At 45.1% G+C, this 14,675-nt stretch overlaps 1 long non-coding RNA gene across 1 annotated transcript in view; it reads left to right on the forward strand.

The window, feature by feature from the left end:
- The window catches only part of LOC104506326, a 64,636-nt gene that overhangs the window by 38,938 nt on the left and 11,023 nt on the right, over positions 1 to 14,675 (forward strand). Inside the window, exon 2 of the long non-coding RNA XR_727858.1 lies at positions 5,528 to 5,636. This is a non-coding gene — a long non-coding RNA (uncharacterized LOC104506326). The remainder of the gene's footprint in view (positions 1 to 5,527; positions 5,637 to 14,675) is intronic.

The following is a 14,675-nucleotide window of genomic DNA, read 5'->3' on the forward strand; positions in this document are numbered from 1 at the left end:
AAAACTTGACATGATTTTCTTCCTTACCTAGTTACCTTTCTGGCCTGAGATGGCTAAAAAGCTTCCAGAGAATCCTATGGACATTTAGACAAATGCTGTACAAAGAGTGATTTTTGCCATGTGACAGGCAAACCTCCGGAGCCCTTCAGCTGCGTATTGCCATTTAGCTGGTTTTCTAAGTTAATTTGTTTGGAAGCATTGCACTGCGATAAAAGTTGGATGACATTGTCTCAGCCAGAAGTAGAGAGATGATTTGGGAACGTGGGAATATATTTCATAGAAATGAAATATATTCCATTTGTTAGAAACAAAATGCTTCTAGCTTTGGTAATGGTTTGATCTGAGTAGACACAAGTCAAGTAAGAAATCAGGTGGATATATTTAATGAAAAATGGCTACGAGAAGTTGGGGATGAAGAGAGTCCTATTTCAATGAATCACACGTTTTACTTCTGTGCTAATACCGTAGGTGATGCTGGTGCTGATCATTCCCTGCTATCCAAGAGATGTCATGCTAAGGAAGTCGTGAAAAATACAGTAATGTACGCAGTTAGGGAAAGGCTTAAACTGTAAGGCAAAGGGGTGGGATGCCCATGTGCATGTGTGTGAGTATGCTTGTGTGCAGGGGGCAGGCAGTTCCCAATCTGCCTCCTGGGGGGTCCTTGCACTGCCTACTCGATGAAGCTGCAAAGGGGAACACGGGTGCTGACTTTCAGGTGATTAACCTCTTCATAGGGCCACCACGTTCCTTCTTCTTGAAAGGGCTGGAAGCGCAAGGCGTGCGATCTGATGTCTTTTCCCACCATTCTATGCTTACAGAGCTATCACTTCCCGTTGCTCCCGCTCCAGCACCTGGGAGGGAGAGTCAGGAAGGCAACGGCTTCTTTAGGGCCTGGGCTCTGCTGAGGCTTGCTCGTCAGAGCTGCTGCAGGTTGAGATCCTTTCAGTTTGAGCATCTCAGTCCCTTCTTAAGGTTTAAGAACTGGAACCGTTTTTGAAGTGCACACCCCTCCCTCCCAAGTGGAAAGCTTCAAGGTTTCCCCCCACCCCCAAATGCTTGCAGGAGGTCCTGCCAGACTGCACGGATAAGCCCTTCCCTGTTTGCTGGTGGGCGGCAGACCTCAGCGTAGCAGATATGATGCGGTGACCTTTGCAGTGACGTGAAGACGGGCGTAGACCAGAGACAGGAAAATTACCCACGGTGTTGTTAGTCACTGGTACCACTTGCCTTGAGAGAGGAGAGGCCCTCTTAAAACCTCAGCAGCTCTGGAGCGTTTGGGTTAATGTCCTTTGCTTTTGAAATCCTAGTGAGGACTTGGTGGGGCAAATATCTTTATGGCTTTCTGGAACAGGTTGCCCAGAGAAGCTGTGGATGCCCCATCCCTGGCAGTGTTCAAGGCCAGGCTGGATGAGGCTTTGAGCAACCTGGTCTAGTGGAAGGTGTCCCTGCCCATGGCAGGGGGGTTGGAACTAGATGGTCTTTAAGGTCCCTTCCAACCCAAAACATTCTGTGATTCTAATGCCCCACAAATAGCAGCGAGAGAGAGTGGAGCTGCTGGATCAGCCAAGACTGCTGCCATCCTACCTGTGCCAAAACCCGAAGGGCAGAATGGATAGGAGTGATGCAGGGAGGCCGCAGGAGATCCTCAGTCTGCATTTCCCTTATGCTGAACCTTCCTGCATTGGTTAGAGCGGGCACAGGCTCATGCAAAGGACTTGGCAAGAAAGCCTCTTCTGCTTGAGGGTGGTTTCTTCACACTCACAAGTTGGATCCATCAGGAAAAAAACATATCACAAGTAAATAGATACTTTTTCTCTAAACAACAAAAAACAAACAAACAAACACCCAAAACCCACAACCAACACCCACCCAGAAATTCACAAGTCCCAATGATTCCTAATAGTATTCTTCACTGGGTTAGTGGGGATGGCTTGAACTTTTTCCCCTCCCAAAGTAAGAACTCATGGAGTTTAAGTTCCTTGTGTTTCCTTCTATACACTGAAGAAATAAAAATGTACAGACAACAGTGTATTTGGGCAGTTGAGATAATTGACTGTAAAACTTAAGATGTTGTTGGTTTTCCTCCAAGGTGGAGGAAAATTAGTGTTACCTTCTGGGTAGTTACACAGCTGAAGTTTTTGACTTGATAGTTGAATTGTATTTATTTCAACCTCATTGACTCTTGGACTGAATCCAGTGAAATAATGCATTTCATCTGATGCACTGAAAATATTTATAAATTTTTGTTACTTTGGGGGAGGGAGGAGTTGCCACTTGAGTGCTTCTCTAAATGTACAGCAATCTGAGCTAATTAAGCATGGATGATATCATTGCAGTCAGCAGCACAAGGTAATGTCCATCCCGACTTAAATGTCCTTTGCTAACATTAGATCTATCAGAGGGTAATACATGTCATTTGTCAGAGTAACATCTCAGATGATGGAGAAATTCTGTACAGGGTGTGTGAGGTGTGAGCATGCGAAGAGTCTGTGTGAAATTTCATCCCCCCTTAATGTTTTGCAGGAGCTCTTTTTGGTCGAGGTTACACGTTTCGAGTTTTTTAGGGAGATTACATGGATCGCTCCTGCAGTGATGCAGGCATGGGGCGGGTAGGTCGGTTCTGCAAAGGTACAACGTTGCCACTCTTCAGCACTTGGGAACCACTCAAAGCATCTCTTCTTTATAGGAGTGCTAGCTAGTCCCTAGCTTACGTGCATGTCTATACAGAAGTGCAGAGCAGCTTAAACCTCAGAAGACAAGGAAAACAAAGATGACTTGATGTTTTTGACACCACAACCAGATGGAAGCCTTGGTTATCTCCTGCTGGTTTGGCTCTCTCCATCCGTGGCCTTGTTTCTTTACCTGTATTTAGGTTAGTGTGGGGCTAACATTTTAAGTTAGCATCACCACCAAAACACTCATTTCAGCTGAGACCACCTTCATGTCCATTATTGATTCCAGGGTGTAAACCGGACAAGTTATTTATCCTGCCCTGAGGAAGGAGGAGTTAAAATTTAAGAGCTGCCATGGGCACAAGTGCTGACTAACGCTTACTATCTCGAGTGTGCACTGGCAGCCCAGAAAGCCAACCGGATCCTGGGCTGTATCAGGAGAAGTGTGGCCAGCAGGTCGAGGGAGGGGATTCTCCCCCTCTACTCTGCTCTTGTGAGACCCCACCTGGAGTGCTGTGTCCAGCTGTGGAGCCCTCAACATCAGAAGGATGTAGACTGGTTGGAGTGAGTCCAGAGGAGGCCACGGAGATGCTCAGAGGGCTGGAGCACCTCTGCTCTGTGGACAGGCTGAGAGAGTTGGGCGTGTTCAGCCTGGAGAAGAGAAGGCTCCGGGGAGACCTTATAGCCCCTTCCAGTACCTGAAGGGGCTACAAGGAAGCTGGGGAGGACTTTTTACAAGGGCCTGTAGGGACAGGACAAGGGATAACGGGTTTAAATTGAAAGCAGGGAGGGTTAGATTAGGTATCAGGAAGAAATTCTTCCTGGAGAGAGTGGTGAGGCACTGGAACAGGTTGCCCAGAGAAGCTGTGGATGTGTTGAACCCATCCCTGGAAGCGTTGAACACATCCCTGGAAGTGTTCAAGGCCAGGCTGGATGAGGCTTTGAGCAACCTGGTCTAGTGGAAGGTGTCCCTGCCCATGGCAGTGGGGTTGGAACTAGATGGTCTTTAAGGTCCCTTCCAACCCAAACAATTCTATGGTACGTGGAAATCAATTTGGACCTTGTCTGATGAATGCCACTGCTGTTTTTTTGTCATACAGAGCTATACAGAAGAAATGAGAAATAAATACATTCACTTAAGATAACATTGTGTGACAGCTGAGAACAATTAAAACTCTTACTTGCAGCTATATTTTCTTTTTCCTTCCTTTCTAGAGTAGAAGGGTGGTGTCTGCAGGTCTGAGTAGTTGATCCAGGGTGTTTGTCAGTGGTCTGCTCTTACCTAGAACAAGTATTGTGCAAGGTTATTTATTTTACAGCCTTTTCTCCTAGTTTTGCACAACACACAGATCTTGGTAGATGAGAAGGGATTTTTTTTTCTTACTAGAGTGTTTTTTGGCAATAAACACATGCCTAACTGTAAGAGAAAAAACTTTCACAACTGAGCTTGTTTTGTGAAGCCCAAACATTTGTGAAGCTTACGAACCCTCAAACTTTGCATAATGTGCCCATCCCTGGTCTCAAACATGAGGTGGCAGAAGAGGGAAGTGTTACTTTTTTTAACCAACAACTTATGACTGTGTCAACACATGACAATTTGTCAAAGCTTTCTGTAGCGGTGCTGTAAATTAATTTTTAGCATCAGTTGTGAGTGGTAAACACTTTGTACGGTGTGAACAGCTCTTAGTACAGTGTGAGTTGTCAGCAGCTTGTGAGCTACCCTGAAAGAAAAAAAAAATAGTGGAGGAGGGAAGGATAAAAGCTCGTTTACTAGTACAAAATGGATCTGAGTCTGCAAAAATTCAACATGTGGTGGTATTTTTTTTTTTCTCCTCCAATACCAGTCAGCTCAACCTTGAAAATCTGGGGTTTCCATTGGCAATAATCACCTGCAAAGTTGGGAAATCACGTCTCCATCCAGTGCACCAGGTAGCGCCTGGTAACAAACAGGTTTCTCAGGCTGATGGCTAGATGAAGCGGAGCTCTCTCTTCACTCTTGGGTTTCGCCTTTGCTTGCGTGCTTTAAAAGCAGAACGTATCCCACAAATGCAAGCATGCTCCTTTGTCAAAAAGTCTCACATAAATTGCATAAAATGCCTGGAAAAAAACCAAAAAGGTGGCAGCCCAAAGAGAAATTATGGGGGTTGAGCTCACACTCGACCTGTCCCCTTGCTGTTCCTCATTGCCTATACCAGCTGCTGTGGTGGAGCTGGCAGCGATGGTTCATACAACAGCAGTTGACGTGATGGAAGAAAATGATTTGGTACGAAAAGCCAGGGGATATGCATTGTAGAAAACAACTTTTCAGATACAAACCTATTTTAACCTGTCACTTTACCAGAACAAGCAGTAATAACCTCCCAACCTAACAATGACTGTTAAAGTTGAACATTAATTCGCTCAGTCGTTGAATTGCTAACATGTCTACAACTTACAAGTGAACACCCACTCAAGAGAGAATAAAAAAGAAGTCAGTGCCTGGAATTCCTGGCCTTGCTGAAATCACCTACATTTTTTGGCGCTAACACTGGTATTTCATCTGGCGTTTCCTGAAAATGCTTTAAGTGGGACTAGATGAGAAAAACAGCTGTGTGCGTTTTGTTTGCTGCTTTGATATGCTCGCCATGAGGCTTTTCTTATTCAAGAGAAGCCTCTTTTGGCTTCAGCACCCTAAGTAGGCTTTGACTGCGCCTCGGAGTTTGTTCCTGTAAGTGGGCAGCACACGTGAAGCTTGGCATGACAACTTCTATCGAGTCCTACTAAAGCTAGTTGTAACCTGGATATGGTTAAAACAGAAAGATGACTTTATTTGCACATTTGCTCACAAAGAATTTTGGTTTTATTTCCTTTTCTAGATATAACTGTAGGTGCTGCTTGTATGAAAGAGCTGAGCCACACCATCCAGTAAACAGTCTAGAGCAGCAGTCGGCTTGCTTGGAAATCACTTCCAGGACTGTGTTGTAAGTATGTTTTCAAAAGCAGCAACAAATGGTTTCCTCAGTTTTGGGGCATTTTTTGAATATTTTGATTGTTCCTTATAATTTCCTAGTTTTACTCCAGTAGACAGTAGCAACGCATGTGGGAACACGAGCACTCCCATGTCTGAAGCCCAGAGCTAAAGCCCTTTAAAGGCACTTTGCTGACTTGCTCTAGAACTCCCTGGCACAGTAGCTGAACACTGAGAACAGGCAGCTACACAGAAGCCTAAAAGGAAATTTGGCAAAATCCGCATTAATCTGTTTTGCCATTCGCTCTGTGGCATACATGTTTTTCAAGCGTTTGTCCCTGCCTGCGTTTTCGTACTTCAGAATTTCAGTTATGCTGATGTAGCCCTGCTAGGGCAAATGCTTTGTGGAGATATTCCAGGGGCCTGGAATGTATTCTGCCTAACTCAATTTGAAATACTCCGTGGAGAACTGCCTGGGAAAAGGGCACGTGGTGTGGGTATGACTGGGGAACCTCAGTAGGCTGTGAAGGGTGGTGAATTTGGTCAGCTGCTTCTGTCTCTGAGATGAGTATGTGTTGATGAAAAGACCCCATTTCAGGTTAAAAGCCAATTGCATTGAGTGTGGTATCGAGAACATGTTTGCACTTACAGTGAATAACATCATCCTAGAAAGCTTCAAGACGTACATCAAGAAAACCTCATCATGCCATTTATGCAGTTCCTTTTGAGAGCATAATCCATTTGAGGATGTTTATGCCCTGAAATTTTATAACTGTTTTATTTCTTTTTATATCGCCTTCCTTTTTCTGCTGCTGATGATTCAGGTTATGAGAAATATGATATGAGAGGTATTTATGACTTAAGTGCATTTCCCTTGAAATGGCCTGCGATAATGCGGTCGCTTCAGAGAGCAAGGGTGGGAGGGTTAGTGACCTACGGCTCAAATCACTTAAAGTTAAGCATGTTACACTGGCTGCTCACTCACACTGCTCAGCACTGTGGAAGATATTCCCTATGGGTTACATTTGCTGTACATAAACTAGTGGGTTTTGGGGTTTTTAACACATTTTCTAATCCCAAGACCAAGTCCTTTAAACCGGGTGGTAAAGCAGTTGGAGTCAGTCTTTCGGAATAGGTTTCTTGCTTGTGGATTTTTGTTCTGTGCAGTCAACTGGCGCACCTGGGTCACTGTCTGGGTGAGGTTGTGCCAGACAAAAATCCTTGCCTCAGCTCTGCCAGGAGTTACCTGCCAGATACACTGACTGCCATTTCATCCTTTTTCTGTGCCCATGGGTTGCTCAGCCCAATTCCATGTGGGTGGATGTGAATGAGATAAAAAAAGGACCCGGTTGCTGTCAGTGGTGGGACACCTCAGCTGTGGCAAATGGGCAGAGAAGGAGTGAGGGAACTGCTTGGGGTAAATTAGGACGTAGAAAATTCTAATTTCTAAGAAAATTAATATTTCTAATTAGAATAAGTAGACAACTAGAACAAGATGAAATGTTTGTTTTCAGCATCCTGCCCGTAAGTGGAATTGTGGAATTTAAGTCCCGACCCAAGCCGCCATTGCTTCCAGCACTGGAGGCAGAAGCTTGGCACTGCTGGGGTGGACAAGCACTTCTGGTTCCTTCCTGCCCTGGCCTGCAGCACTTGCCAGCAGGAAGGCCTGCTGCGGCCCAGCCCCGGGCTGGCACCCCTGTAGAGTTGCCTGTAAGCCTTGTGGCTGTTTCAAGGAGAGCTGTTTGCTCTATTTCTGGATTTTCATTCATTTTATGTCACGGTGTTTGAATCACTGCAGCACCAGGAGCTGGAGCTGTGCGTTTATTTAATTTACCTTGAGGTAGTCAGTACTTGTTTGGGAAGGCAGGTTTGTACCTGGTGTCCCCAGGCACACACTACTGAGACAATCTCAGTTACACCAGTTCCTTGAAGGATTCGCCATGCCAGCGTGGCTTTCTGCCTCATGTCCTTCCAATTTAACTGTATTAGCCTGCTTAATGGTGCCAGAAGGCCACATATTGGCTCCCTGTGAAGCCTCAAACAGTAGATGCATGCTTTTAAATAGTTAAATAAATGTTAATTATGGTTCACAAATAGTTTTTTCCCCAACTATTAAGTAATATCAAACACTGAATTTTTCAATCAGTAATTGTTTTTCCAGCTGCCGAGTGGGACCAAGTATTCAATATTTTTAGAGGGTTATTTTTGCAGCTGCTCAGCTGCTTTAAGCGTAGAAGTCTTACGTTATTTTGTAGGGCTTGAGAGCCTGGGATGCACAGTGGGCACAAGTTACTGAAAGCCTGTGGTGGAAGTGGAATGATGACAATCTTCTGGTGCACCTTGGTTAGCTGTGGATAGTTTGGGCTGCATCCACATAAGCTGAAAATAGCATGTTGGGCACTTTTGAAAGTTTGTGGTTTTGCAGCTTTTTCTCACAAAAATCTGAAGTCTCTTTCTTTCTCACTGTGCTGGTTATTACACCGGTGGAAATTAGCTATTTTTTCCCTCTCAAGATGTTCAGATTTTCTGTAAGGGATTCAGCCAGTGTGAATTATTTTATGAAATGACGGTTTGACTTGTTGGACCTCCTTGCAAATAGTATAATACCCCAGAATTTTATCTTAGATATTATGTGCCTTTCGCTGAAGGATCTTAAGATGTTTTGAAATATCAATTAAACCACAGATCATGATGATAAAGGAAGAGACACTGTTCTCACCCATCATGAAGACTACCCTGGCTGTGAGTACATTGCTCACATTTGCCCAGTGATTCATTAGCCGAGCCAGTGAAACAATCTAGGCAGTCTCACACCGTGACTTTCTTCAGTCGATTGCTCATTTTGACATGATGCATAGCAGCATCAGAGCAGTCACTTAGGAACTTACCTTTTTTGTGCATCTCTTTTCTCTGGTTTTCCCACCAGATCTGCTCTGCTGCCTCACAACGCTGCTGTTTGCATAGGCAGTTGTAATTTTTTGATGCTGTGAATAAGGCATCTCCTTCTAAATATCACTGATGTGTTTTGATAATTGTGAGCACAGGGTGCAGAAAGAATGCTTAAGTGAGAGCTAGAGAGAGGCTGATGTTGGTGGGGGCGAAAACCAAAGAGAAACGTTCTGTTATGTTGGTCGTTTAAGCCAAAATGAAAAAGAACCAGGATAAAATGCTTCTGCAAAGCAGAAGTGTGAGTGAAATGAAACATAGTGGCTAGACAAATGAAAAAAACACATTCATTAAAAAAACCCACCAAACCTAAATCTTGAGGCCCCAGAAGAAGAGGTGATCTGTCAGCCACCCAGCCTGGACTGGGCACCCAACTGGAACACATGGTCTGGGTTCAGTTCCCCGCCTCCCTCACAGGTTTCCTGTGCGTTCTCGGGCAACCTCCTTCATCTGCCCCATGACCGACTTCCTCATTTGTTCAGCGGAGATCCTCCTCCTCCCTTCCATCGTGAGGGTGAAGCCTACTGATGCTGCTGAAGGATGTGGATGTGGCAGCGGGGAAACCCGACCTGGGGAATAGAGTGAGAGGGATGCGCTGTCTGGCAGGGGATAATCACCCATGCTTTTTGCAGTTTCAGTGTCCAAGCGCAGGTGAAACTATTTCCAGATCTAGAAAGGTTTTTTTTTTTCTTTCCAAGTCTGTCAGACCCGTTTCTCTTGGTGTTTGGCTGTCCCGGTGCAGTGGCAGACATTTGGAGTATTCCCTGTCTCTCGCGTTTCTCCTCACAGTCTGTCTCCTCATGGCTGGGAGTCATTCCTGTCTGCTCGACACACGCGACCCACGCAAACCCAATGGGATCAGAAGCGTAGCTTCTGTCATCTCCCCAGTTACGCAGGGATCTCCTGGCATTTGAATACAGTAGTGTGTTAGGAAGAAACTGAAGATTGCTTGAGAAGGTCAGGAGGTGACCTAGCAGTCAGGGAAGGTGGTATGAGGGAGCAGGCTGTCACATTCCCAGACTCCTGCCACGGTGTGCGCTGACACAGCGTCGCTGCACCTGCTGAGGGTGTCCAGATAGCCTGGCACCGCGGTTGGCCTTCAGCCCCTCTGCACCTCCACTCAGACCCTGAGAGGCAAATATTCATTTAAGAGATTTTTGGTATGAATTCACCCAGTGCTGATGCTAATTCTGAGTAAGGAATCAGAAATGACAAGCCACATACCTTTTGACGTGTCCTTTCATCTTCTGTGGGTTGGTAGTTAAATTTTTCTCACCCCTTAGAGGAATTATTTTTCTCTGGGAAGAGGGTGTGGAGGCCCATATGCTCTTTTTTCTCTTCCAAACATTAGTAATGCTCTTCTCCAGCCACTGACGAGATCTTGAAAGCACAGGCAGGTTCATACTCAGACCAGAGCCACATTTTGTTTTCTCTTTGATTCTGCTACAACAGCTCTTGCTGTTTCCTGTCCTCCCACCTTCTTTCTGCCTTTTCTTTTTTTGGCCTTGCTTTCACAAACCTTCCTTTGACCTGACCCTCAACTTTCTCCGAGCTGCCAGCATTAATACGAGATTCTCCTCTTTGGGACCTGCGTAGCCCTTCCATCCCTGCCATATTTCAGTCTCTGGCCACGGAAACGTTTCCCCAGCCTTGCTCTGAGATCCGTACTCCTCTGGACCTCTTTCTGCCACCAATTCTCCCCATGTTGACCCTTCTGTGAGCCGTTTCTTCTCCATCATGACTCGTGTCTGGTAGGATACAGAGGTGGCACAAGGTGCTCTTCCTTCCTCTACTTGTTCCTTATTCCTTACAGTGGCAGCCAGCCTTTGTCTTGGGCAGGTTAGCTTTCCTTCAGCAACTCTCTCATCAAGTTACTTTCCTGTCTGTTTTTCCCTACCATTTCACTGCACCCAGCTTTCCCTCTCTTTTCTTTCATTAAATGGTTTGGTTTTGTTCGGTTTCTCATTCGGACCCCAGTTGATGGCAGCACCCAGCAGCCTAAATTCTGAGCCCTGGTGCTGAACGAGGGCGTACCAGAGGTCCCCCAGCTCTGTGTCTGACCGTGGCCAGGAGTGCACGGAGAGTGCACGCAAAGGCAGCAGGCAGGCAGGGGCAGTGCCAGGCACTGGGGAATCTGCTGGAAAGGCTGTGATTTAGAGCCCTCCAGAGACAGAGGATGTGTAAGCCTTAGTGGACCTGGGAGCACACCCATCAACTTTGGTCTAGTTAAACCCATTTTAGATCTTAGAATGGTTTGGGTTGAAAGGGACCTTAAAGACCCTCTAGTTCCAACCCCCCTGCCATGGGCAGGGACACCTTCCACTAGACCAGGTTGCTCAAAGCCTCATCCAGCCTGGCCTTGAACACCTCCAGGGATGGGGCATCCACAGCTTCTCTGGGTGATGAGTAGTTGACACTTCTTGCTTGGAGATGTGCAGTTCCAGGTTGGCTGCTGTGTCCAATACAAACCTCCAGTGTATGAGGATTTTCAATCACAGGAAAGCGATGTCTCATCCCTTCTGAGACTGGTTAGCTCATTGTCTCCTGCCATGAGAGAACACGGCTGCTTTGAGATGTGGTGCTGCTGACGCTGGATGCCCCCTCTCTGCCTGCCATGCTTATCCCTTTTCCCAGCTGGGACTTTGATCTGCTTACAGCTCCAAGGGACTGCTGCCTGAAAACAGGGCGACCACTTAGTTGTCCGTTTGCTGTTTCAACCCCACGCCCAAGCTACAAGTAACGAGTTATTGAACTAATTTAGCTTTATACTGAAGAAGCGATTTTCCTCCTGCAAATCAGGAGGCCAGCTATTTAACGCAGTGTAATTGACTTTAGCTCTAAGATTCAATATACTTATCTAGGATTACAGTTCAATAGCATCTGATTGTGCCGAGAGCAACAGGAATTGTAGAAACACCCAGGGATTGTTTTCTGCCTTTCCTGTGGACAAGCTACATTGGATGTCTTCTAGTCCTTACGGTGTGGGTTACGCTGCTGCTTGACCTGCGCGTTGGCAGGAGCAGCTTGAGGTGGCACTGTTTGGCGCAGGGAGGTGAAGCCAAGCGGCTGAAACGATGGGTAACCTTCTTCAGTCAGTTTTGCACGAGTGACTCTGTCATTTCAGTGTGCCCTGCTGGTGTCGGGCTGGGGAAATGGGAAGTAGGCTGTGTCTGGTTTCATTATGACGGGGATGATAATAGGATCCATGAGGTATATGAGATTAAAAGCCCTAAAACGTTGCAGACCATATCGTGCACAGAGAACAAGACCTGACATCAGTTCAGTGCCTAAACATCCTTTTGTCTTGCCTCACCCAGTGTAGAAATAAACACGGGAAAACAAATATTTATTCAGAATTTCCTCTCACTATTCACCAAGTAGGAAGCTGTGTTAAGCCAGTTTCTACGTAGAAACATTTGCTGGCCATCATGCGTTGGCTTTTATAGCTGTGTGCTGTAATTGTGGAGAGCGTTTTTGCCCATGTATTCATTAATGAGTTCTTCATCAGCCACTCTGAACAATAGGAAAGATTTAATTTTTCGCTTGCAGATCTTCAGGGAGAAGTACAGACTTTTTCAGTCGAACGAGGACACTGGCACAGGTAATCCGTAATTTGGGATGATGGCTAAACAGTGTGGCAAGTCTCCTTGTCACATGCAGAGGCACAAACTTTGTTTTCTTTCTTCCTAGACATAAGTCACAAACCGCAGCTCTTGATCCAAATGTAAGCTTATGTCATTAGGAGTGCTGACCCACCGCTATGCTTATATGCTTTCTCCATTATTTTTTCCAAGTATTAATTATCCTGTTGTAAGCAGGAAAGGAAAAAAGTACTTTCAGACCAAACTAGTAGATTTGGCTGGTTCTCGTACAGTGACTTCATAAGCAATAAAATAGATGACATTGCTTGGTTACAGCACTTGCAGTACTAATCATTCTCTGTGCAACTGCCTGTTTTTTACATAATTTTAACTAAATGCCAGGACTACAGAGAATAATAAAACAAGGTAATCAAGACAGAACAGGCAGGTTTTGTGGCACGAGTCAAAACCAAAACACAGAACCCCTCCAAAAGCCATGAGAATTGGAAAGAGAGGCTCTTCGCATGACAAAGTTAGGCTCTAACTACTGGGTGCAGAGAATGTTTTTCTGATGGGAATGAGTAGTGACCGTGGATCATGCCAGAGATCCCTGAAGCTGGCATAGTCACAGTTTGAGAGCAGAGAAGGGAGCTTGCTGAGAAAATCAGTCTTTATTGTGGTTATGGAGCTGGCTTTGATTCTGGCCTAATGCATGCTGGTTCTTACTACTGCTTTGGGTGATGGTTAACTGGGGTGGTGACAATACTGGTATAAACTTCTGATTTCACTTGGCATGAAACTGAAGAAGAAATTCATGTAGTGCCAAAGTTTGAGTTGAGCTGTTAAGGAGAACTAGACAGACGTGAAGTACAGTCTTCCCTTACCTTTCTTTGTGAGGCAGTGAAGCCCGTTTTTCTTTTTTCCCCATGCCTTAGTTTTTTTCATCATGACATTCAGGACAGGGTGCAAAATGAACTAAAAAGCAGCCATGGCAGACACAATTCAAATTTTGCCCGCTTAGCTTGCATCAAAACACTTATGTAAGTTTGTGTACAACCTGCTGATATGCAGTGCCAGGCAGCAAATGGTTTGTTAGTGTTGGCAGTGCTCTCATGAAGCCAAATATGATTCTTTCACTTGCTGGCTTGAGAGTGCAAAGTGCTTTTCGTTCCCATTCAATTTTTCTCTGCTTCCTTTGTCTTAGTGTTGCCACCCTTGTACCTTGGAATAATAAAACTTCAAAGAGTTTTTATAAAAGTTGCGGTTGAAAGTGTGTGTTATGCTAGGTCAGGCAGATAAAAACTAATGCTAACCAAGTGCAGTCTCTTCTCACATGTGGCCAAAATAGTGTGTCTCCTCCACATTTTGGGAGTGTGTCTGTCCATTTCTCTCTAAAATAGCTGAAGTAAGTAAAAGTGTAAACATGATATTCCCCAAATTTGTTGTAAGGTTGATGATACTCTGTGCTGAGTACAGCTGAAGCTGTATGCTTCTGGGTATTGTTTCTAAATCACAATTGAGATTGCATCTTGTTTGTTATTGTCATGGGTTTGTTTCATAAATGCAGCTCTGCAGTTATTTCTTATTTCAAGAGCTGTGTGAATTTCTTCTGTGAACATGTTTTGTCATTGAAAAGCAAGGAGTTCATCTAAATCCACTTCTGCCCCATTGAAAGCAGAGAGAGAATACAATAGTTTGCAGATACTTCTAAGTATGATCTACATGTCCAGCCACCTACACAGTTAGGGAAATAAACTATAATGTCATCTTCAACCAGTAAATAATTTTCTTTTCCCTTTTTAAGGCATTTCTTCTATCATTCCTTCTCCTCCTACTTGGTCTTTAGAAGGGTCTTCCTCCGTATCCTCTACAGTATATTGAGGTTTTCCTCCTATCTCCGTGCCTTGTTTTTAGGAATTAGTAGCATGCTGTGTAGTCGATGCGTTACTGATGTAAGCTGAGTACCGCTGCTGCTGTACTCCAGCTCTTGGTAGGTGCTTGGTCTGCAGCACCAGGCTGGAGTTCCTGCTAGGCAAACCACAAAAATTGAGCATCACATCAGTTCCATAGTACTGGTGGTTTCAGTTTACTGACAAAGGCTAAGACAGGCATGGCCATTAATTGCTCACCCATCCAGGGACATGCTTCTTATAAGATCATGTGTCTGCTGTTAAATCTTTCAAATACTGTCCCCTTAATCTGTAAATTATTAGTCCATTTAACAGGGCTCTGTGTGCAGTCCCAGCCTTGACGCCTGGGTGGTAGCCATTGAGCCTGATCCTCCTACCCCAATCATCTCCTCTGTTTCCATGCTAATGGAGTAGCCTAATCCTTCTTCTGTTGAAGCTTCAGACCTGTTTCTCCCCTTGATTTAATTTTTTATTGTTGTTGTTCTGATGGTTTTGCCATTCCAAGGCGGATTCCCTGGTAGAAGAACCACATTACGTCTCTCCAGCATCACCTGTATCCTGGTAGTAGCAACCACCCTGTTTTGTGTCACCTCTTCTTCAGAAAACACCACTAGAGGCA

This window comes from Eurypyga helias, unplaced genomic scaffold, assembly GCF_000690775.1.
Source record: "Eurypyga helias isolate BGI_N326 unplaced genomic scaffold, ASM69077v1 scaffold15802, whole genome shotgun sequence".
NCBI classification, from domain to species: Eukaryota; Metazoa; Chordata; class Aves; order Eurypygiformes; family Eurypygidae; genus Eurypyga; species Eurypyga helias.